Source organism: Acanthopagrus latus, chromosome 6, assembly GCF_904848185.1.
Source record: "Acanthopagrus latus isolate v.2019 chromosome 6, fAcaLat1.1, whole genome shotgun sequence".
In the NCBI taxonomy this organism is placed as follows: domain Eukaryota; kingdom Metazoa; phylum Chordata; class Actinopteri; order Spariformes; family Sparidae; genus Acanthopagrus; species Acanthopagrus latus.
Genome location: NC_051044.1, coordinates 6,882,480 through 6,906,575, shown reverse-complemented (window position 1 = coordinate 6,906,575; position 24,096 = coordinate 6,882,480). Strand labels below are relative to the sequence as shown.

The 24,096-nt window shown below is 39.8% G+C and overlaps 1 protein-coding gene across 8 annotated transcripts in view; it reads left to right on the top strand.

Annotated features, from left to right (window-relative positions):
- The first annotated feature begins 5,871 nt into the window (after window positions 1–5,871).
- The window catches only part of lrrc38b (leucine rich repeat containing 38b), a 43,558-nt gene continuing 25,333 nt past the window's right edge, over window positions 5,872–24,096 (top strand). Inside the window, exons 1-6 of one of the 8 annotated variants that reach the window (XR_005075623.1) lie at window positions 5,872–6,116; window positions 11,304–11,458; window positions 13,361–13,456; window positions 14,123–14,186; window positions 14,354–14,459; window positions 20,087–20,455. The gene's annotated coding sequence lies outside the window, so the exon portion shown is untranslated. Of the gene's footprint in view, window positions 6,117–11,303; window positions 11,548–13,360; window positions 13,457–14,122; window positions 14,187–14,353; window positions 14,460–16,740; window positions 18,655–20,086; window positions 20,456–24,096 lie in introns of those variants that run through there. The other 7 variants (XR_005075626.1, XR_005075622.1, XR_005075624.1 and 4 more) reach the window with 7 other exon arrangements.

The following is a 24,096-nucleotide window of genomic DNA, read 5'->3' as shown; positions in this document are numbered from 1 at the left end:
GTAAATTGAGTCATTGAGTCATAACATGGAATTGAGTTATTTTGTAGATTCAAAATAATAAAACAAGATAAAACCAAATTATAGTTCAAAATCAAAGATTAAGAGATTAAAAACTTACTGTTAAAATATTGATAGAATATATAAAATAGTCTAAATTAGCACCTTGTTTACCAGCTTCTACATTACGATACAATCCATTAATAATTCTTGATACAGCAAATATAATGTGTAAACAATTTACATTATTCTGCATTTCTGCGCTGTGGTTTTATTTACTCATGTAGAAGATCTGAGCACTTCTTTCACCTGTCTATTCAGCAGCTATGTTTATAATGTCACACAGTTTGTGTTCATTGTTTGTTTAGTATTGCAATAAATCCAACAATAAAACAGATTTTATAAATCAGTTTTTATAGAACTGCATCTGAAGTCTGTGCAGTTTTTATTTATGCGGCGCAAAATCACATTCCCTCCGTGGGCTTTGCAGTCTGTACGGTGAACGATCCTTCGATTCAAGAGAGGAAAAACTCCCCAGACACCAAAACTCCTTGTAGCAGGAAAAAAAAAAAAATGGAGGAATCCTCAGAAAGAGAAACAGACGAGCGATCTCTCTCCTGGGATGGACAGATGTGCAGTAGATGCTGCGTGCACAGATCAGAAAAAATGGTGAAATGTGTATATTCTTAGATTTGGTTCTATTTCCCATCAATACATGAGGGTGAACAGTCTCACAGCAGCTCGTGTTGATATTCAGATACAGATGTGATTCTGCTATTGGTTCTATTGTTTTCATTAGATTTTTTATTAGGATGTCTTCAGACCCAGCAGCTTCACTTCCAATCGTCCTCGAGAGGAAAACGAGCACTATTGTATCATTAACCTCGTACATCTGTGCAGCACACGCACTAACTAATGAAAACAACCTCAGAGGATTAAGATTACTAGACTACCACCAAGAAAATACTTTAAGTGTAATTAACGATTATTTTCTTTTAATTAAAAGTCCAATAAATAGTTTTTTTTTTTTTGTAGATTTAAATCTGTGAATTGGACGTCTGGAAGTTACAAACCCAGAAATGTAAATAAAAGAATTCCTCCCTTCACCTTTATTGAGCCACAGGATGCTTTAAAGCAAACGTAACGCGGTCGTCACCTAAACACCGAGTCAGAACGACTGTTTTGATGAAGTTACTAAAGCAACTTCATCAAAACACTGTCAGAAGTGAAACACATGGAGTAATTAGTGGCGAACCAGTTACTCATTCTTCATCAGTTTCACCACCACTTTTTTCAAAAAAGAAAAAGAAGAAAAGAAAATGTCTGTGCAGCATCTGGACCGGAGAAAAGACCCGAAATGAGTAATTCAATAATAATGGAGAGTTACAAGTTTCTGCTCTGTGATAAAGCGTCGAGTCAGCAGTTTGAAATGTTAATAAGTTGTTTGTGGATGGATGTTGGTCCAGATGCTCTGCAGAAAACTTTTCCAGCAGATAAGGGGTTGACTGGTCTGTTGGATCGCCTCTGCCTTCTAAATTAAATAACTGGTTTTTAAATAAAGTTAAGCAGGAGGAGGATAAACGCCACCAACACACGACGGCCTGATTCATAAAACCTTAATTATCGCTTTTTAACAGGAATTAAACTGCTTAAATGAGCATTATGTAGTTTCGGAGACTAAATTAAAACTCAGAATTTTAAAATTTACAATATTAATGAGGTAATAATACAAACGCAGACATATTTACTCCTTCCATATCTGATAAACAAGCTGTTCTCAGAGGAAAATAAAGGTCCCCAGAACACTGTTTGAAGCTAGACAGGTGGCAGGGTCCGCCACATGTCAACAAAGAAAAACAGTATGAAACTGTGATTTCCTTTAAGGTCAGTTTGTTTATTTAGTTTATGAAGTGAACTCTCTTCTTACAGTTTCTTCCCCAAAACTACAGAGTGCTCCTTTAATAAAACGTATAAAGATATATAAGTTCATCAAAAACGACACGTGCACATCCAGTAGCTTATATGGTACATAAGAAAACAAGAATAAAAAGAATATAATAGAGTACCGTATGTGCACTGAGGCGAATGAAAGTGCAGGTGATGAAAAAGTAAAAACAGTGAGAGAATAATAAACCCAGAGAGAAGATAAAAAAAAAATCATGAACAAATGCAGCGATCAGATTGTGCGCGAGGGTAACATCATGATTAAATGTAGGCTGGCAGACAGAGCGAGGATCGTGATTACTGTTGATTATATACAGTAACACAGAAGCTGAAGGCAAATGTTGACAGTAAACACTGATGCAGACTGTGCAGACGGCACAAACATGAACCAAAAAGAAGCCTGAACGTGGAGTTTGCCCTGCTGACGAATGGTTCCGACATGGTTTTCGGTAAAAAAAAAAGTAAATGTTCAGCCCACAGCGTTGCTGTGACGACTCATCCGGCAGGTTGGTGGCGGCTGTCCTGTCTATCGGCAAACGTTCACGGCAAATGTTCTCATTCAGCCGGCAATCTGGGACGTGGGGAGGTCACCGCAAACTCTCCACAATGGTGGCGGTGGAGACGGGGGGAAAAAAAACACAAACTGTATGTGGCCACCGAGGACATTAAGGCCGACGCGAGCAAGTGAGGAAGAGTTCACCGGCTCATGTTGTGCAGAAAGACCTCCAAATGGGTCACGCGTGTCACAAGCCATCTCCGTCATGTCCCCCCGCTCACGAAAAACATGATGGAAAGTGGAATTAGAATGAAATAAGACATAGTGGTTCCTCCGGGCACAGGGGGAACGGATCTGCTTACCATACAACTGCCCTTAATTGGCAAGAAGCTCAAAAGTTCGACCCCGGGAGCCAGATTTTTAAGAGAGTTACGAGACAGTGGCTAATGCAGCGCAGACTGCTAAAAGAGCCCGTGCCAGGATTGATGAATTAATGTGTTCAAGAGATCTGGACATCTGGGCTCAGGGTACAGAACTGCATCCAGCTCGATCTGGCTTTAATACAGGCCAGCAGGTACAGTAAATAAGACTGAGAGGTTAATGTGGAGCTCGCAGGGACCCCTGGCTGTAAATAAAAACCATGTTTGATCCGAACCGTTGTGGCTTGGCAGGCAACTCGGAGAAACTTTTAAACGGGAGCCGTTAGTCAAGGACAGACAACGGCTTTGGTTTGTTGGCGTTAATGATAAGAAACTGCCAAGCTCCGTCCTTAAAGACTTCCCGGGAGAATGCGTCCGGATTCATTGATGTTGAGCCGCAGGTGAGGAGTGTTTACACGCGGAGTTGATGGTTAAGAAAAGGCTTTTAATGACTGAACGTTATGAATATTCATGTGTGAAGAAAACACTCCCTGTCCCTGTGAATACATTATACACAAGCACAAGTAGTTCAACCTTAGAAAACAAAAGGACCCCTGCTTGGCCACGGGATGATCTAAAAATAAGAATATAAAAGCTTCAGCGTTCATAGTTTTTGCAACAGGAAGCAAAGACGAACGACTTCCATTTCATCATGTTGTACTTGCCTGATGATGTCATTACGTGACACGACGTCTGTTGCAAAAACCGAGTGATTGCGCTAAAAGACTCGCGCTAATGGTCGCTGGAAATCCTTATTTACAGGATCCTGGTTGAATCGATCTTAAATACATTTTTAAAAAACATGGTCGCTACAACACATCAGCCAGCTACGACTTTAGCCTTCCATCACGTCACGTTGTCGCGCGTGTGATGACGTCACTACATCTGGGACATGGTGCCATTTTTTACCATATATTTGGTAGTTTGGATTAAAGCGGACTTGGTAGCTGTGAGAGTGTTTAACAAATGAAGAGACTCCCATGTAGCAAATGGCAGATTATTTCTATTGAAGAGTTTTAAGGGTTAAAGTTTTTAAAAATTTTTTTTATATATAAGTCTTTTGTTGTGAAACAAATTAAGTTAACTGAATTTGGGAAAACAAGTTCAATAACCTCAAGATATTATGTTGTATCGAGTACAGTTCAGTCACACTGACAAACTTTACAAACAACAATGTGATTTTCATTCTGTCTCATTTTAAAGAATCTTAATCTTTACACAAAGACGCAACTTTGTTCCAGTATTTGTAAAAGGGTTCCCATTAAGTGTGATTAATTCCTTAAGTTTAAATAAATTGCAACAAATGAAACTTGTTTATTTACAATTAAAGTCCTATTTGTATAAAAAGTTGATTCCCAACTCATCAAATACCGATACACTGGTATTGAAGGTTGGTCGGTCGCCATCCCAAAATGATCAGTTGGGAGTGAGACTCAAAAATCAACTTTACTTACAACTAGGACCTTTGACTTGATGAGCAAACAACTGTTAATATCACTAAATTCTACTAAATGTATAATACTTACAGAGAATTTGTCTGTAAAACGTGAAACGCTGACAGAACGGCATCCGTACTGTAGAATATCTCGACAGCAACCATCAAGTTAGCAGCGGAGCGCAAACCTCAAAGTGCAGATTGAACATTTTTTTCCCCGCGACACGGAGAGACGTGTGAACTCTCTGTGACTGCTTTTAGAGTCCCTGAACCTTCCTTTTTTTTCCTTCTTTTTAATTCCCTTCCAGTTGAGTTACACAACCCGCAGATGCCACATCGTGTCGGGCAGAACCAAAGATATCTTTCCCCTCTCGCAGTGAAACGCTCGCTGGGTTTCAGGCTGAGCTCCATCTCCTGCCTCCAGCAGCAGGAGGGCCCAAAGCGATGGAGGCAGCGACCCAGTGGGAGGCATCTGACGGGTCTGCGTGGCACTGAAACCACACGGCTTCCAGCCACGTGTTTACATATGTATCTTAGTCCTGTATTATTCTATATTATTTAAACAAAAATGAATTTGCGTTATCTCCAGAAAACATAAATTCAGGTTGAGTTCTTAGAAATCTGAGCATGTCTTAAAAGCTTGGACAGGTACAATGGATCATGATCGCCATCTAGTGGTGAAGATATAACATTACATAATGTGTCTCAACCTTTTTATGGAATGTCAGTTTTACTTAGGCAGACTAAAATCACAAAGAGCTTCAACATCTTTAAAGCAATCAGCACTCTAGGAAAAAATCCCTTTGTGTGTACAGAGACAGAAATAACAATATTAAGACAACAATAAGAGGAAACATAATAACATCACCGGGCAGATAATTATCAACAATAAATTTCTCTCTAAATTCGATTTGAGGATAAAACCTTTGAGATGCAACAACTCCTTTTTGAGAGAGTCCTCATACCCAAAATACTAAAATTAACAAGTATTTAAACAACAAGTCTGTCTGCCATCTTGGACAACCAGGTACGGCAACTGGACTTGGACAAAACACATTGGAAGACATTTGTTGAGTTTATAATTCTGATTACATTTGCTAATTTTCTAAGATAACAACCAACTGGAAAGATGTTAAGACTCCTCAGGTACTTTTAGGTATTTGGTATATTTTTATTTTTCAATCTCCCTTGTACACATTTCACATCATAGCCTATATATTGGTTTCTTATACAAGGATACATTTTCTTGTTGTCCTCTTTTGTGCTGTTCGTGTGAGCAGTACAAATATTAATTTTATATATATATATATATATATATATATATATATATATATATATATATATATATATATATTTTTTTTTTTTCAATTCAGTTGAATTCAGGTCAAAAAGACTTGGCTAAGCATAAAAGTATTATTTATACAAAAATTTCAGTCAACATTAACTGCAATGAAAAATGCTATGACAGGTATTCCCTCAGTTTTATATGTAATTTCTCCAAGTCGTGTTGCCGTACCTATCTGTGCGCATGCGTCACTCACATCGGACCGTCACATCTCCTTCTTCCTGTGAAGAGCAGACACCCCCCTCCCGATTACCTATATCAGTGGAAACATATATATTTATGTTGTGAACTATGAAAACACCTGTGCTAGCTAAAAACACACACTATAATCGTGTGTGTTTATTATTTTAAAGATTAGTTCCGCCCCCTCCATTTGCCTCACAATGGTTTGGTCCATCAGTGTGCCCGTCCTAACGAACGTTAGCAGCGCGGTTGTTCATGAAGCTAGCTCGGAGTTTTCGGTGGTGCTGGTGTACAAAAGTAAGTAGCTACTTTACAAAACTTAACTAACATAGGATGACATTTTTCTCTTGTCACTAAGGGTCAGGTTTAAGCATAAAATACTCTTGGTTTGGGTAAGAAAACATAGTTGTCGCCTCAACACTGCTAGCTGTTTGGTCGCCACACTGCTGTCTGTCCCCAGGTGTCTTTAAAAACACCCGGTCTTGTCTCCACAAACATGTCTGCAGATGAACTGACTCCCTGTCAGAAATATCCAGTTTTGTTGCCACAAACATGGGAAATGTCATGTTTGTCCAGAGTTCTTCTTGAGGGCATCCACTGGTGTCACGTTTACAAATGTTGAAACAGGGCGGCCCCTCCTTGTCAGAAATGTCCTCCATTACCTCCCCACAACTCAGTTTATTAACATGTAAATGTTGACTTGACTGAAATGTGATTATTACTAAAAGTTATTTTTCTTTCATATAGCCCAATGAAAACACGATTAAGTACCATCACTGTCATGTCAAACTTTGATAATTAGCTTATGTTGACCCAGGACCATCCATCACTAGGGTCCTTATTCAAGATGGCAGCAATGGTCCTGGATTACTAGCGTTGCAATCTTGCAAGAAAAGAATAAGGAGAATTTAATTTACCATAAAAAGTATAAAATACAATTCTCCAGCTCATTTTCAATTAATTACTTGCTATTGCTGACAAAAGCATCTGTTGTCTTTAATGTTGGTGAAGAATATTGGGCTGTAGTTTATAGAGTAATGTGGGATATTGATTCAGGAACACGTCGCACTAAGCTAAATCACATTGTGGACATAGTAGTATCCTCAATGACGCAAAAGGTTCAACCACCATCCAAAAAAAGAAATATATTGAATTACAAGTAGGATATATATATATATATATATATATATATATATATATATATATATATATATATATATATATATATATATATATATATATATATATATATAAATATAAGATCTGTTTAGGTTTCTGTATCATTGCAAGATTTATATTCTCATTCACCTCCAAAATCAAATGAGATTTATATTCATATTTATATATTCATATAGTCTATGAGACAACATTCAAAGCTCTATATACCATATAATGCAAAGCGTCAAGCAGTAGAAATGCAGAGGCAGTTCTTCCCTCCTCTGTACTGCAGAGGAGAGCACTGCAGTTGTTCATCACCACGATGTGTCACGGAGCCCACAGAGTCAACAGGTTTTCATTCCATCCAATCACGGCAACAGCAGGTTTCGGTGATTACACGTCCCTCTGTGCCGGGCTTGAATGTGTGCAAGTGAAATCAGCTGCCGGAATGAGAAACCGCGGACTGCTGAGCCTTGATGGTTGATGGGAGTGATGGTTAGGGAAAAGATGAAATGTAATCAACAAAACTTCTCGGGCACAAGTTTTATTTAATGGATTTTTTGCTGGAGGGAGAAAAAAAAAAGTGTGATTCATTTTGGGATTTGGGATTCCATTTTAGCAATCAGTTCCTGAAGAGATGCGACTGCAACCTTGTTAAGAGTTGATAACACTTTTTATCGGGGATGAAAAAATTAACAGTCCACAAGTTGCCTGGTAGCATGCGTGTTAGAAACATATCGACTCTTAGTAATAGTTTTTTTTAAAGCCTGGTTCAGCACGACTGTATTCTGCAATTACAGAACCATTAGCTAAGAGGTTTTCCTAATTTCTCCTCTAAGGGAGATATTAAGTTACAGTGTAGGATAAGTTTACAGAAAAATGAAAATTCATTCATTATCTACTGAGTAGACTAAGTTTATAGATAGTGTTAACATTTCTGTAGCGTTGCCAAAAGGTTGTTGGAGTCCACAGTTTAGTGAAAGAGGCCATCCATACAATGAAGGCCAGCTGTCAGTCTGTGAACATGTGACTGACAGCTGGATGAAGGGTCAGGCTAGTCCCTGTTGACAACTCACAAATCCTCACTGCCACAGTTTTCAACTCCAGGGTTAGAAGATGAAGCAGCAAAAATACAACTCGCATCATATTTTAATATCTTGAGATTTATTTCATATTTCCTTCCAATGTAGAACTAAATTGAGAAAAAATGAATTTATGGGTACAAAGGGAAATGCCTGACCCAGAGGTTGCTTTTTAAAACAGTTCATTCTCAAGTTATGAGCAGAAAATACAAAAATGCTAAGATAAAACTTCTGAAGAGGCAATTAAAACACACACACTTTTAAGAAAGCAAAATTGCTCCTGAGCCACTATTTTCGCCTTAACACCAATGATAGCGGAAAGTGGCGCGACAAACTGAAATGTGCAGAAATTACTGAATCTGAGTCCTTCAAGCTGATCTGAAAATGAATAAGGAAGATAAAACGAGAAGTGGTGGAAACTTTTCTAATGACTTCCTTATTAAGCTGGTCTGATATTCAGTGAGCTCCCTGGAGATAAAGATTTGTTACAAACAAGCCCCGATTTCAGAACAGTTTGGACGCTGTAAGAAAACAACTTAAAACAGATGCTATCACTTCCTCCGCAGTGTGAAATAATGAGTGACATCTGTTGCTCGTGGCTGATCAATGGTCACTCATTAAGCTGTGTAAATGACAATTGACAGTCTTTTGAAAGTGTGAAAATAAGAGATTGTATTGAGATGGGATTGGCACAAAGATACACATCAGATAACCTTTAAGCTCCAGTAAGTTCCATATGTGTATAGCAGTCCTATGAAAGCTAGTGTCACATTTTGATATTAAGCTATCTTCTTCTATATTAATTAACTGGTTTCCTGTTACGTAAAATGGCTTTTAATACTCCCAGTCCCACTGAGAACAACACTACTGTCTGCAGCTCTATGCAGCTTTAGTCCCTTTTATATTCGAACAAACCTCCTGGATATTTCTCTCACGGTTTCTCAAAATGGAGTTGGTATGTGACTATTTCTCACAACTCAGATTGGCACACTGTGTAAAAAAAAAAAAAAAAAAAAAAAAGTAATTGAAAACAGAATGCGATCAATTTCTTTGCCAGAAACTTTTCCCTTTGCAGAATTGTAGGCAAACCAATCAACCAAGTAAAGATTTCAGTACTGGAACAGTGACTTCCTTGGAACATCCATCTTTCTTTAGAGACATAAAGCAGTCAGCAAATGCTCAAAAGTGTCAGTCCACACTTGACCACATGGTCCAGTGAATTTTCGGAGTATTGCTGCACGCTTGAAGTATTTTGTACAGTTGCTTGAAAGGGGGAATGAAAAGAGGGGGTGTTTCTTCCCTTGATTTATATAAACTGGAACCAAATCTCAGTTTGTCTGGCAGCCATCGTCTATTCAGGCGTTTTGGGGATCCCCCCCACAAATGCAGCCCATGTCTTGTTGGAGGAAATCCAGCGGGGTGAATAATTTACACAAGTGCCTGGAGGCATTTCTCTTCACTCCTCCTCTCTGTTGCCTTCCTGGAAAAAAAAATAATAATAAAAAATAGACGAACATTTTAAGAGTTAGAAATTGACTTTCTTCACTGGACACTTGCCAGATTCATGGAAAACAAAAATACATCTGTCCTTCGGGCCTTTTTAAACAACCTTTTGAACCCGTTTCTTGCCAAAATCATGAGAAAGACCAGGCCATTCTTACAGCTGTCAATGTGACTCGATTTCAACACAGATCTAGAAAGGAGTTGTGAGGCCAAACCTCTGCCAACGCTTTCACATTTTATGCCTGAATACACCAGTAACTGTGCTGTCTGTCGGCTAAACATGTGGGCCAAAAAGCATGTAGCACTTCAGGCCATAGTCAGGTGAAAACACCTGCTCTTGGATGACTGTTGACCCAAGAAGAATACATCAAGTGTTTGTCTCAGTTTGATGGTTCGAGGTTTAGAAGATAGTTTTGGTCTAATAGCAGAAATCCGAACTTTTTGATATGCTCTTGACAGGTAGACAACCTGTTTTCTTGAAACTGTGGGTCATGCTGCGCAGACAAACATACTTCAAACCCACAGAACTTTATTTGACATTCTGGCAGATATCTCAAACTTTCAAAGCAACAAAAACTGTCAGATTGAATTTGAGTTTAAGTGAAACTGAACCCAAAAACAACCAGAATATTTCTGCCTGAAGAAATGCTATAAAAAGTGTCAGTCCTGGGCATGGTTGATTCTTTAACAATTAATTTGTCAATCATCTTCAAATGATAAAAAAAATAATATTAATAAAAAATATAAATGCTCACCACACATTTCCCAGAGCTCAAAGAGGAATCCTTAGATTTCTTCTTTGTGCACCCAAAACCAAAGGTTTATCATTTGCGAGAATAAATGACAAAGAAGAACAATAGATTCTCAAATTTTACAAGCAAATGTTTGACATATTAGGTTGAAAAACACTGAAGTGATTAATTTGAATAGTAAAATAGCTGCCAATTAATTTATCTTTGACATGATCGACTAATAGTTGCAGCTCTAGTCTCGGATTTATGCTCAGAGAATACACTGTATAGCCTCTTTTGGGTTTTGAAACAATTCCGACTATATAAAAAAAATGTTTAAAGCTATAATTATTGGAACAAAAACACAATTAAAGACACATTTTATAAAGAGGAGTGTTTCGTCCCACAGTTTTATTGAAAAAATGGCTGAATTGATTATCAAAACAGCTGGCAATTGATGCTCTTTTGATCAACCTAATTATTAGTCCACATAATAGTAGTAACTTGAGTCCTAGATTTGAATATTTTACCTGGAAACAAAAGCTTAAAAATTTATGTAATTTAACTGCCATTAACAAAGGCTATTCTGCTGCACGGTCAACATGCAGCGTTTGACCACAGGGGGGCAGTGTTTAACAACGGGTCAACCGGTGTCTTGCTCCAGAGGACAAATTCTCCTCCAAGGTCTCTGTCTGTCTAGACAACTGGCAATTTTCCTCTATTTTGTGAGATCAAGCAAAAAAAAAAAGAGTGCCAACATTTCTACCTGAACGGTTTAAAAAGACTTCACATCTTATCCACTGTTGTCTTGTCTGAGCTGATGAAATTTGTCAACAAACAAAATGAAACTGAAATTGGGCTTCAAGGAGAAACAGGAAGGTATACGGGACATCAGTCAAAGCAGGCTGATAAATGTCAGCAGCAGCCATGTAAAAAAAATCCTCTCCCCCACCTTTTTTTCCCCCTCTCTCTCTCTCTGTCTCTCCCTCTCTCTCTCTCTCTCTGCTCAGGTGGAGACACTGGAGGAATATTTAAGATGCAGCGAGGTGTGTCCTCCAGTCTCAACAGATTATTGGGTCCGTGTGTAATCCAGGAAAGGTCGTAGCTCACCTTTAATCCCCTCCCAGGTGACAGTACACGAGCCGTTATCACTACAGTTCCTCAGGTGATTGATTGGAGGACATCATTAACATGGCAGTCACACTGTCCCATCTGTTCATGATGGACTACAGATGAGTGTCGTCATGTAAAGATGTGAGGAAGATTATTTACTGTCTCGAAGGCCTTGAGTTTTTTTTCCCGTATGTGTAAGTGATGTCTGACTTGTGGCAACTTGAGTCTGAAGTGTGTCAACAGTGTGTAATACATTTGTGTGTGACTTGCTGTGCATATGATCCGAGACTTGTACACACCGTTCAGTTCAAATGATTAATGGAGAAGATGATCTGTTAGATCATCCTCTGCAGATAGTCATATTTGTATTATCTCATGAGAAAATCTATATTTTCTGTTCCCTCACCATTGGAAATTTATACCCAGTAAGAAATGATTTTAGGAATCGTCTTGGTAGATGATGCCTTAAACAATTGTCACCTTCGTTGGAAGTCTGGCATTTGTGAGACGGCAGGTTCAAAAGTTTCCTCTGAAGGTTACGGTTTTATTTTATAGGAAAGTCTAAATTCTTTATGATGTTGGCGAAGGTAGTCAGCCTCCGCCAAGATATAGTAAAAAAAAAAAAAAAAAATTATTTCCATTAAGAAACTCTGAATATTAAACTTTTTATATATGTATTGAACATTTATTTTAAATTATCGAAATCAGATGTGCTATATTCCCATTTTCTTTCCTCTCATCTCATGACTACTTGCGTCCAAAGAAAAACAAAAACAAGACTTGAGGGTGAAGTTCTTTGGGGGGAATGTACCACTCTAAAGGCCATACAGTCAAATTTAAACAATTTATAGTGTAATAACATTTCAACAGTAAATGGGGAACAAATGTTAAACAAGAGAAGTGGTTATATCACACTCAATAACCTTGTAGCATCATATTTTTAAGTGTAAATTACAATTTTTAGGACTAGAAAACAATGATCTGATTTAGAAAATAAAAAATCAAGACTGTAACTCTAACAAGGGCATGAAAAACATTACACTTTGGTATCAAATGTAAGTTAACCTACTCGACCAAATGTCTTGTGACCAGTAAATTAGTATGTCAGTACTTACTGGTTATTTATTTATTTACTTAATCTAAATAAATTGTAATCCTTATTTGGTCCCAGTAGAAACTGTGCGAACACAACACTGACATATCATCGTCGATGTAGGGAACTTGTTAGCAAACAGTCGGCTGTTTACACATCCATCAGATATGGAGCACCGTTAGCATTCATCTGGAGGCTTGCTCTGTCAGAGTGATTAATGTGAGTTTTGCACTCCAGCAAGAAACAAATGTCTGGCTCTCTGGTGGCTAAATGCTCCATTATGTACGTCAGCTAATCAGTAACTTTGTCTGTCTGCTGTCGGGTGCTGGGAAGGTTGCGTACGGAGGGTATTTAGAGATGTTTACTCCACAAAGTGCTGCCTGCCGAGACAGAAAATGACACCAAAACAGGGAGCTCAGAGGAGCTGAGGGACACTCACTCCTCTCAAACATAGACGTGTAATTATAGAAATACTGGTTGTGGCCACTTTAACCTTTGATTATACAGGATAGGTTATATAGCAGCACACAGACAGGTGACAGACGACAAGTACAAGTTGAATTTTAATGAGTGGGGAACATGACAAATGCAGATGGTCTCTCTACGGGACACGATGGCTCGAATAGTAATAATATGAATCAGTCAAAGAAGTATAAGAGAATTGAAAGGATTCAATATGGCTGTAATCAATAGATTATTAAGGTTATGTATATACAGTATAGGCCTTGTGTAATGAAATAACGCATACTAAAGTATCATTGTAAAAATTCATTGGTGGGTAAATTCTCCACTAAGTATATCTGTCATGTAGAAACAATACTCCACTATTTATCTTTGCATCTACTTTCTGTTGTCACGCAGTCAGAGGAGAAGACGTCACCTGCTAGTCTTCACATAATTTCATTGCAAGGGTTTATTTACAAGATTCTACAATTTCCTCAGCGTTTGACCTCCAAGGTAACCCACCTCATTTTCAGTTGTGTTGATTTAGCTCAGTTTTGTCATGTTAATCTACCTGAGTGTGTAACATTAGGTTTAAGAGGGCACTGGTAGAGGGAATTACAGAGACGGTACCCTCCTTAGCTAGTAGCTTTGCACATAATATGACCTAAATCTGCTTTTAAATTATAATTGATATTTCATCTGGTGACATGTAGTTGGTCATTAGTTTGGTTTAGTGTAACGTTACTAGATAAAGGTCATTGAAATCACGTGTGTACCTGTGTGTATGTGTTTTGGTGCACTAGCTAGCTCCATGTGAAGAAGCATTTGAAGCTAGCTAACATTACTCGTTTTGCTCTCGCTAGCTACAGTGAGGCATTGTGTTACGTACGGAAGCAGGCCAGTGATTAACAGAATGATACAACAAGTTACCGCATTTTTGTCACGCTTATGTGTTGGATATGTATTCGCCTTCCAGTCTCATTCTCAACTTGTTAAAGCACAGAACATTAGAGATGATATATGTGATTCCCACATCAAACCAAAAGAAGAAACCATTTTCCTCGTGGCTGAAATTGTTCATTAGTAGCTTTACAGTATTGTCAAAACACTAGTTTTCTCTTTGCTTACTTGCCTTCTGAGTATCATGATTTCTAAACTTCTGTTTCTTTTTTGTTACAGGAGACTTCCACCCAGGCAGACGCTACCTTGCATTCAAAGCTTGTCATGCTCGGTAAGACATAAGGTAAATAACACACGCTGAATTAAAGGTTTTGTAATCTGTGTAGTCAGTTGTCAATATGGCTGCACAGCGTTGATAGTCTTTTTTTGTTTGTGTAGGCTGTTGTTTAAGCAGCAAACTTACATTTCTCTTGTTGGCTAACAACATAACAAAGCACAACGCTATTCTAGGCCAAGACCCGTCCTCCATCCAAGTGTTGTGGAAATCGATGCAGTCGTTTAGACAAGCCAACCAACAAATGGACACGGGTGAAAAAATAACCTTCTGGGCAGAGAGGTAATAAATCCTTCAGGTTCATGTAACATTGAATAACTCATGAAAACATTTAGACAATCATATTTATTTCCATCTACTTCCAAATGTCAGTTTCTGAAGTGTGCCCCACCCATTTGCTGCACTTCCTGAGTAAAAACAAACAATTCACGCATTCGTTTTCATCCGAGACGGCTTCCTTCATGGAGTTGGAATAAAGAGCAAGTGGAGTCCATCCATCACACTCTTCAGGCCAGAATGACAACTGAGTGGAGGAGGGGGGATGAGGAGAGGAGTGGAGGATGATAGATTGAATTGCTTTGACTAATACGTGCAGAGGGAGATGTTTCACGGTAGCTGTCCTCTCTACCCTCGCTATCCTGCTGCCTCCACATCACCCCTTCAATCCATCTCACACTAAGAAACCTTAACGCCCCCTACTCACACACACATAGCACACACATGCACTGCAGAGTCTGGTTAGGCTATGACACGCTGACATTTGCCAGGCAGGAAGGTGTTGTGAATGATAAGGGAGGGAAGCATGAGTGATTGCGAAACTCCTCGCCGTGGCTCCCTCTGAGACATCCATTAGGTTGGAGGAGAATTGATGGGGACATTTGTTTCTCTGAACTGAGTTTTTTCTCCATTGGAGTTCAAATCATGGGGACTTTCAGAGGAAAGAGCAGTAGGGGTTAGACACTTCATGTCCTGTCGTGTGCAGCGTCTCAGCCTGTGTAGTTCACTGACTCGTGTCCTAATGAGGCTCTCTGCTGCATCCCTTCCTGTCCCGTGTCCTTTGTTTCCTGTCCTGTCCTTGTAACGTGTGTCGTGACATTTTCTGTCGCAGTGCATGTTTGTGCATCAGCAATCAGCACATGTCTCGTGGACAGTCATAATGTTGCATTTGAAAAATGCAGCGTTGCTTGTGTTTGGAAATCTGCTTCATCTGCTGTTTGGATATAGAAGAACCACTCTTGACTTTTTTCTAACCACATTTTGATACAAAAACTTTGAGTCTGACTAATTATAACAGTGATATTTGAAAACTCAACATCTGTCAACCTTTCTGTGAGGGACTGATTGATTATTCTTTAAGGTCTAAGCTGACATGAAGGTGTAACTAGACACGGAGACGTTCACACTCCAAAATCCATTTTATGTGTGAACATTTTTCAGTTTCTCTATATTGTGCAGACGATTTATTGTGTTGTTAAAATACATCATCATTATCAACGTGCTCAGCATATAATTAATGAGGTCAGTATCACCATCAATACCTGTTCAACAGATCCCCTGACCTTTAGTTGCCGACAGCTCGATTGTCAAATATTCATGTTTGACAGAACACTAAATAACAATCTGAATTCCAATGCATTTGTTATATATATGCACAGACAGCAATATTGGATATAAATCTCATATTTATTTTCAGGTCATGCTGCGTTATGGCTGTTGATTTATAGTTCATTTAAAATGAACATCAAACTCTCACTTGCAGTATCCATGGGAAATTAAGGTCAAATTAGTTTGTGTCCTTTCTTGCGTAACCCTGCAGCACAGGACATATGTATTTATGCATGCCTGTGTGTGTGTGTGTGTTCTGTATGCATGCAAACAAAACCCATCCACTTACTGAAGTAAAATCTCTAAATGTCACCCTGAAATCCGTCCATCACCTCAAAAAATGGCTTCCATGGCTGATTTAGAGAACTGGTGACGTGCTGCTCAGATGTCATCACTCTTCTTCTTCTTCTTCAGTGAGTGTGTGTGTGTGTGTGTGCGTGCGTGCGTGCGTGTGCTCAGAGTGGCATGTGCTGACAGAACATCCTCACACTTGCTGACTAGCTGTGAACAAGAGGAAGATTTCGGTGACAGACAGAAATATTTTCCACCGCTCATCACATGTGCCGCCATGACTTTGACAGTGATCTTGGACAAAAGGGAAACAGGCAAGGCCCCCACCTACGTCTCCTCGGTGACGGTGGGAGGCGGTGGGGGTGCTGAAACATGATGTCTGACGTAGCAGCGACGGAGGACTGGGACACATGGAGGAGAGGAGCGAGGCATACTAAATAGAGAAAGAAAAAAAAAAAACATCAGTGACGCAGAAGTCACACCTCATGCTCGCAGGACTTATCTCCTTGGCAACTATCTCCGCCCGCTTCAACTCGCACCAATTGAAATTGTCTCTGTCTCTGTGTTTCCATCTCTTTCATTAGCTGAGTCAAAGTTAATGTGCCTTTGAATGAAATTACGCATTCTGTCTGAGTGCCCCTGACTAATATCATCTTCCTTTGGACAGACTTGAAACAGAAGCACATATTTCATGAAGCTGCCAACACAAACAGTGTTAACCTTGGAGTTCAACGCACCTCTTGGACAAACACAAATGTCTTTGGTGAGATCAGGCTGAGTCGTTCCTGCCAGACACGACGTGACAGTGAAGCTCTAGATGGAGAACATAGCATGCATCCTTTGGCCGAGAGGTGGAGCCAGAAATTTACACTTGTGTTATTTTTGTCCTCCCACCCTGCGGTGCCACCCTGCTTGCCCTCTGACTGCCATCATGCTGCCCAGTGGCACTGAGCTAATGATGTCATCATTTCAAGCCATCTCGCAGCCGGACCTCTTGACCCCCGTGCTCATGCCAGGGACACATTAGTGACGATGTGCGGCGTGCAGCTGTGGACATGACAAAACACGCTTATGCCAAGATGTTTGAGAATGCCCAAGTGCTGGAAAGTACCATTTGAGGAATCCTCTTGATTGACGCTTGCTTTCAAAAACACTGCCGTCATCTTGGCATATTATCTGTGCTTACAGGCCTCGGAATGAAAACGAAAACGGGGACCAGTTGGTCTGCTCCAAGCCGAAGGGAGAGAAAATCAAAACAGAGCTGATGATGTATGGCTGGGTTGTAACATAACTAACACCCTGGCCTCAGACGAGCAGATATGACCAGGAGGAGCTGACCTCTGGCTGATGTAATAGCTGTGATTTGTCTTTGATCTGTCATAATGCAAAAGCATGGTGGTTTCCTGTGATGTGACTGCTGACTGGTCCCACACTGACAACTCGTGGGCTGTCCGCGCATCCTCAAAACTCCCTCTGCGATGATGAAACACGCTCGGACGTGTCTTGTTCCCATCCAGGAGAGCCATTCTTTTGCCTCGGCTGCCGGGGTCTGGGAGGCAGCTGTCGGAGAGAAAGGCCCGTCAATCAAAACGCCCCTCTGGCAGCTGACAAGGTCATTAGGCTTCATGTGACGTTCACGTCCCTGCATCAGCAGATTACTATCCATTACCCCATAAACTCTGAAAGCTACATGTGACGCAGCTAGACGCGTTTGTCAGTAAAACGCGCATATTCACAGGTTGATGTCTTTATTTAAAGGTGTGAATCACATCTCTCAATGAAAGTCCCTGGTTGTATTTCGGCCCGTCAATCAGCGCAGATCTATTTTTGCATGTGCCTGAACCCTGGAGACTTCTGCCGTCACTGTGCGCACCAAATGTATGACATCTTCACAATGGGTTCTCTGCAGTGTTTTCCATGGAGGATTTTAGACCCACTTTCCCAGCAGATCCAGCAGTGTAAAATAAAACTGATGAACCTGGTGCTGAACCGTTCTCCACAATGTAAAAGGTTACTGCTCTCTTATTGGCAATAGACTGTGCTTTTAAATCATTTTACAAGTGGACCATTTTCCGATGCATATGTCAGTCCTTTACATTTCGCTCTCTCAGCTACTTTTGTCCCGTCAGACGCGAGGCAGCATTTTCAGTTAGATTAAATTCACACACTCTCCAAGATATCAGCCGACCGCTTATTTTTTTTTTTTAATGTTAAAAACAAAAAAGAAAGAAAAGTCTTATTGTGCTGCAATAGCACAAAAAAACAATAAATCGTCACACACACCAAATGAAGACAAATAAATTATTCCAAAAATACTCCATATGTTGGTGTGTTTGACTCCTCACACATCAAAAGCACAACAGGTTTAGGCAGATAAATGTACCTGGTAAGGATTAGGAGAAGGTCTTCTCATCCTTTTGTAGGACGTGATTGGATGGGATGAAGACGAGGGTCCCTTTTGTCAGACACATTGTAAGCCGGTCCACTTACCTTCTGTAGCAGACTTTTTCGGAGCTATACAAGTAGATGTGATGATTTTGTCCTTTGCTGCTGATTGGAAGCATCTTAAAGGTTAAGTTTGCTGATACTCCCACTATTTTTTCTCACTGTCAACAAAACCAATGATGAGAACAATATCAGACATGAACTGTTTGTGCTTGTAAATCAGCCAGAGCCTGTTTTACATATTCCTCTTTGCCACGGAAGCTAAAAATAGTCCCTGACAAAACGCTGTATTTACTCTTGTTTGTGAAATGTTTGTTACAAACTACAGTCCCTTGCTATTTAAAGAACTGTACCCAGCCATTTTGAAAGAAATTAAACCGTGTCTGTGACCCATTTTCAAAGATATCGCTCCTCCCGAGTCCATCCCAATTGTACAAAAACACTTTAGCTCCCAACAAATGTCAAACATGCAGTTAGACACTTTTTCCCCCCAAAAGTCATTAAATTGTGCATTTATCGATCAAATAACATCTCAAAAATGTGGTATTTTCTTCTCGGAGCCTCCTTACACTGGCTTCCAGTTTATTTAACAATTGATTTAATCAACTTGTTTAATCGCTTGTTTAGCTCCCGGATATACTGCTGAAATGTTGCCCCCTTATTGTTAATATTAGCACATTAGCTTTATTTACCAGATGCTCTTCTCCTTCTTCCCTTTTATTTTTGTTTCACTATAATTGATTAATTGCCTCTTTGCAGTCCTCAAATGTTTGATCCAGGGGTTTAAAACCACAGAAAGCACTTTTTGCTGTATAAATGAAATGAGTTGATGTTTTCTTTTATGTTTGTCGAAGCCACAGAAGAGCTAAATGTTGGACTTTTTATGTGATTTGCTGACAGTCATAAAATCAGAGAATAACAGCAGTCGTATCATTTTATGCTTTTTTGTCAGGACAGTGACGCATTTCACAAGCTCATTTTCTTTCACGTTTAAAGATAATGCGCCTTATAACTTTTCAAGCAGACACTGGTAGATTTTTAATGAGGTGTAAAACAATTCACCTGTCTGTTTATTTGCTTCCAGTAGGGAAGGTGTCCATATTGTGTTAAACTTTATCATAACTTGCTGATGTCTCTCAAAACATTGTTCTGAGCGACACCGTCGGTGTCACTGGCACGTTTAGCTGACTAGCTTGATTTAATTTGACTGCTGTCTGGCTGGATGTATGACAGTGCACTGACAGTTATTACAGATGGATGTGAGGCAGGGAGAGTGACAGCTTAAATACCTTATTTAATGCTGAAATCATGTATTTTTAAGCAGTTAAATTGAAAAGAAATATCTCTGTTTTGTTGTATAATTAGCGTTTTTCGCTTCTGCTCATGTTGTGATGCCTGAGCCTTGACTGTAGTGCAGTAGTCTTGTTGTCTGCAGCCAGAGAGTTACATGTGAAACAGATGTTCTCTTAATCTTAGCCTCATGGGTCCATCTGTGCATCCCGTAGTATTGTCTGCTCTCATGAGCACCACTTATATTTCTTTTTTGTTTGTCTCTAACATGCTCACAGACCGAGGGCAAAGGCAGAGACTTCACTTGGAAAGCCAGTCACATTGCCCTTTCCACTAGCACCATTCCACACAGCCCGAGGGCTGCTGGGTGTAAGAGGCTGTCCTTGGTTTCTGTTCCTCTGCAAATCTATTGTGTTTGTGTACGTGTGTCCCCATGAGAGAGTGTGTGAGACGATGAATGACTGATGATGGTGTGACACTGCAGCTTGTTCACTCATCTCTCTGTGCCCCAAAATTAAAGGGATTGTACCAGCGACAAATAAGATTAGATGAGTCTGAGGAAAGCTTGTGTGTGGGTGGAGGGATACCAAACACAGGTTTGGATCACATTGTACCAAATGCAATTTCCAGTGTGATGAACATCCATGCTGACTCCTGTGGTTGATATCTGACCATCTAACTGCATTTGAATTATACAGTATGCTGTTTTATTACACAATCTATACAGTACAATGTAACATGATGGCATACAGCAAAGTCCACTAATGCATTTTTCAAGACAGCAAAAAATTGTAGCAGCAGATTAATATGCTGCAATCCCATACACAATTCTACACATTCTGCTGGTACAGACATTTATGGGTATTATCAGGGTTAAATGTATCAGCTTTGTTGCTCCTGTTACTTTCTCAGAAGATCTGCACGTTAAACTTTTTTGCCCAGCAATGAACTCTTGAGCCATCCTTACAAGCGCTCGTATCCCCTTCAGTGACTTTAAGATTAGCCTAAAACTATTGTCCTTTTGTAGATTTCATTTAAAACAAACAAAAAAAAAAAAATCCATAATGATTAATTCAATACTAGTTGTCTTCTGTGATAAATTATCCAGTTGTCTGTGTAGAGAGCAGCCGTAGTTGTTAGCCATGCACTGGCAGTCTGCTATGAATGAATAAAATATGCCTAAAATGTATTTTATTTCCACATCAAACTTGATTTTGTGAAATGTAAAGTTAAAGAAAAGGCTCTGTTCTGATTGTTGAACTGTTCTCTTAGGATACAGAAACTGACTGTGCCTCATGGTTCGAAGATGTAAACTGTGGCTGTATTGATGGGGTTAAGCTAATTCCTCATCTTAATTTTGGTAAACTTCACTAGCTAGCTTCACTGAAAGTGAAGTGCACATCACACACTGAGGCAGCAGGGCTGTCAAAGGGGGACTTTGCGTGCGGCTACCTGATGCCTGTTTATGGCCAAGAATTCCTTGTGCATTTTTAACTTGTGAGTTTGTTTACAAATGAGTTGCTTTGATTATGTATTGATATATGCGTATCATCTTTAAAGTTTATTATGATATAATGGATTATGGGGGGGTTTACAAAACTGAATTTGATGCCCCCGAAGAGATGAACTTGTTAGGCTGCCAGGGGTTAACAATTACAAGAAAACGTTCAGACAGAGCTGCTGACTCCACCACCTCGTGCAGATGGCAGCTAAATCTGGTGGCGAGAGAATTACACAAATTCAGGCATCTGAGGGCATAGTTAAACCCCGATCACCACATAAACACTTCCCTCAATAGCTCAGCTGAGTGAGAACAGTGGTGCTTCTCGGTTGCACAAGGGTAATACAAACCCTCCGCGAGATCAACCGACCATCTCATTTGCCGTGACAGTTGGCAAGGCTGGGGAGGTGTGTGTGTTGGCGGTTGACAACTCAGGGGAGAGTCCTGGGTTGACAGGGCACACTCCTCGTCAAGTGGCAAACAACGTGATGGAAAAAGCGAGGGAAGTTGCCACAAATGTGTGCCTTTTACAGTTTTATTCGTCATTTCATGGAGCTACAGCCAAGTTTAGTCCTCCTTACATCTCATTCTCAATTTCTTACATTTACTCCTCTTTTTACTGTCTCTCTTGCTCATTTTCTCTTTCTCTCACCTTCTTTTTCCTCATGCTGCGAGATGACACAGTTAAGGAGGCCGTGGTTAATCAGAGCTCATCCTCGGGGCGGAAGGATGGAGCTGCTAAGTTTATATGGCTTCTCTTCACATTATGTTGATTTCTGAAATAGCCAGCTGGCCAATAGTGAGGGATCGAGACCTTTTGATGGATTAATGGAGAGTAATAAGGCATCATGAGCGCCGCCAGGGTTGAGTTCAATTAACTTTCCACGGATCCCATAATGAAAACAGCTTGCAATTTATAATTTACTCATTCCTCATGAAATGACATCTCACACCAAAGATTTATAGAGCTTGAATTGTTCAAGTTAAATAATTAAAAGTGAAATTGATGCGCCCGTTGAATATGCATGTGTAAAAACACATTATATCATGAGATGAACACTTTAAATGTAAATTCCTACAGCTCCTCCAGTGTCCCATATCACCACACTTCACTGATAACTGACAGTGGGGTGGTAGTCTGTGTACTTTAATGTGTGTGCCTGCGCATGTATGCACACATCATCCCCCAGTGCTGTTGCTTAAGGGTGTTTACAGCTGTCTTTCAATCCAGTGCACAGAGCTTGGACTCACTTTGTGAGGCTTCAGTCATGGTTCTGTTCCCCCCTGACGCACAGAAATCACAGACAGCTGACGGGGTCACAGTGGCCGAGGCAACAATGGCCAGTGACGGCTTAAATCTCGCAGTGTTGTTTCGTAACGTCCCTGTGAACAGAACCACAGGCACAATGAAAACAGCTGGTTCTGAACGTATGGGCCGGGGAATCACAGAGGTCATAAAAGGGGCTCTGCAGGGTCCTTGCACAGCAAAATGGGCAAACATTTGATATTTTATGTTCATAAAACAAAATATAATGCTTGAAGGCGAACATTGGGAATTTACCCTGTGGAGGGTTTTGTTTGTAAAAAATCATGCAGCACTGAATTTCCTTCCTCATGAAATCTAACACAGCCAATTTTTAGATAAATGATTAATCACTTTAAAAATGATATGAAATCTACATGAATATATATTGTTCCAAAGATCAATATCGGTATTGCCCTGAAACTAACTCAACAACACAAACTAAACAAACTAATATCATATTCGACCTGAAATTGAAAAGTTTACCATGGTTTTGCATTTTGAGAAAAATAAATGTGTGCAAGCATACCATGAAAAATAGATCTGCTTTAGAGGCCATAAAACAATGCACGATAAATGTTTCATCACTGTAATCGTTTACGCTGCTATGTTGCGGTGTTTTATGTATGACCGTCAGCTCTATTTTTGATCTTGTTAATGGCCCAGAAGGTAACTGCAGGCAGGCTCTTAAAATATTCTGAACCTGTCACACTGTGGAGGTTTATGTTGTGTTCTTAGTACTTTGGGACAAACAAAGAATGACATCAGACATGATGTCAAGTGAAGGGAACATTGTTTTGTACCTGTGGTCCCTCAACAGCAGCTGTTTGTGAATGACAAAAGGACTCTTTCTATCAGGACCAACGTTTTATTTTACAAGCTGCTTTGACTAATGATTATTTTCTTGAACGTGGATTACAAACACCAGAAGCAGAGCTGTGCTTTACTCTGCTGTCTGCTGCTTCACCGTCCTTTCACAGTTAATCGCTCCTATCTGGATGAGGGAATCATTGACATGTTGCTCTGATGGATGTCACTCATATGCTGTGGGGTGGAACAGTGTGAGCTGAAGCATAATTCCCTTCCTGGAGGGGAATGAGATCATGTCACCATAAAGTTAAAAATATTATGGAGCCATCAGAAAGCAATAATGTCAGAGTTCATCTGATGGTCGTTTGCAGCAAACACCCGATGGTGCTTCAACTTCAAAGTGGAAAGCGACGAGATGAACCAGATGGTGAGCTGTGCATATTCTCATTAAATGTATCTGCAACTAGAGTGGAAAACACATCCACCTTCTTAATGCCCATTAGTTTGATGTTCACACATCCTTTTACCCTTCTTATCACAGCATTAAAATACAAGCACTTTAATAGGAGTGTTACCTTCACTGATATAGAATATAATTTCCAGTGAAAAAATATTTGTAATGAAGTTATGTAGTTGCATTTGAGGCTATAATAAAAAAGTGGCCTGATTAAACA